We start from the raw sequence: 1557 nt of genomic DNA on the forward strand, positions 1-1557 counted from the left end.
TCCGAACCACTAGGGAAGTTCCTGTTATGTACTAAACACCTAGCTAAACACTATATTCAGGCAATTCCAGCTGAAACACATTTTTCACAATTCATTTGACAGCAATACCTGACCTAACTTAAAGTCATTTGATGGCAAAACTCCACCTGAACAGCTATGTGACTATTTCTGCTGCTGCTGCTAAGTCGCTTCAGTCGTGTCCAACTCTGTGTGACCCCATAGACGGCAGCCCACCAGGCTCCCCCGTCCCTGGGATTCTCCAGGCAAGAACACTGGAGTGGGTTGCCATTTCCTTCTCCAATGCACGAAAGTGAAAAGTGAAAGTGAAGTCGCTCAGCCATGTCCGACTCCTAGCGGCCCCATTGACTGCAGCCTACCAGGCTCCTCCGTCTATGGAATTTTCCTGGCAAGAATGCTGGAGTGGGATGCCATTTCTAGTCTTTTTAAATTCAATTTAGTGTGAGTATCTGTGTACTTTCCTGTAGAATAATTAATATGTTTGACTCTACTGCTCAAACTCTGTCATGGGTATTATGTGATACATAGACTCTATTTAAAAACTTCCCTAATGGCTCAGACAGTAAAGTGTCTGTCTACAATGTGGGAGACCTGGGTTTGATCCCTGGGTTGGGAAGATCCCCTGGAGAAGGAAATGGATATCTACTCCAGGACTATTGCCTGGAAAATCCCATGGACAGTGGAGCCTGGTAGGCTACAGTCCATGGGGTCACAAAGAGTCGGACATGACTGAGCAACTTCACTTCACTCCAAAAAATAAAAATGGGGGGCGTGGCAAGGAGAGAGATGAGGCTGAGCTGGGTGCTGACAGTACTGTCCACCTGCCTGAGCACCCTGGTCACGGCCACAGGGGCTGAGAGCAAATGGAAGCTGCGGATTGGAGTCAAGAAATGGGTAGGCCACTGTCCCATCAAATCGCAGAAAGGGGACGTCCTGCAGCTGCACTACACGGGGAAGCTAGAAGATGGAACAGAGTTTGACAGCAGCCTGCCCCAGAACCAGCCCTTTGTCTTCTCCTTGGGCACAGGCCAGGTCACAGAGGGCTGGGACCAGGGGCTGCTAGAGATGTGTGAGGGGGAAATGCAGAAGCTGGTGATTCCATCAGAGCTGGGGTATGGAGAGCGGGGAGCCCCCGTAAAGATTCCAGGTGGTGCAACGTTGGTGTTCGAGGTGGAGCTGCTCAAAATCAAGCAACACTCAGAACTATAGCCAAACTGGAGAGGGGCAGTGGAGAGGCCCCCATCAGGGACCAGACTGTTTAAAGAAAAAAAACCCTTAAACTCCCCCTCCCCCCAAAAAAAAGAAAAAAAAAAAAAGAAAAATCTCTTAATCTAGGGTACTTCCAATTTGTGGATTTTAGACAAGGGTTGTAGACACTAAGTCCTTCCAATAACATTTGACTGAGTGTTACTATTTTATCTATTTTATGATTGGGAAACCAAAGCACAGAGAGATTAAGTAGCTTTTCTAAGGTCACACAGCTGGTGATGACTGGAGTTAGGACCTGAATTTAGACAGCTTGTCATCAAGACCTATGAT

General features: G+C 47.6%; 1 pseudogene; it reads left to right on the forward strand.

The window, feature by feature from the left end:
* The first annotated feature begins 804 nt into the window (after positions 1-804).
* On the forward strand, positions 805-1292 carry LOC138430382 (peptidyl-prolyl cis-trans isomerase FKBP2 pseudogene; annotated as a pseudogene).
* Positions 1293-1557: the final 265 nt, after the last annotated feature.

Source organism: Ovis canadensis, chromosome 1, assembly GCF_042477335.2.
Source record: "Ovis canadensis isolate MfBH-ARS-UI-01 breed Bighorn chromosome 1, ARS-UI_OviCan_v2, whole genome shotgun sequence".
In the NCBI taxonomy this organism is placed as follows: domain Eukaryota; kingdom Metazoa; phylum Chordata; class Mammalia; order Artiodactyla; family Bovidae; genus Ovis; species Ovis canadensis.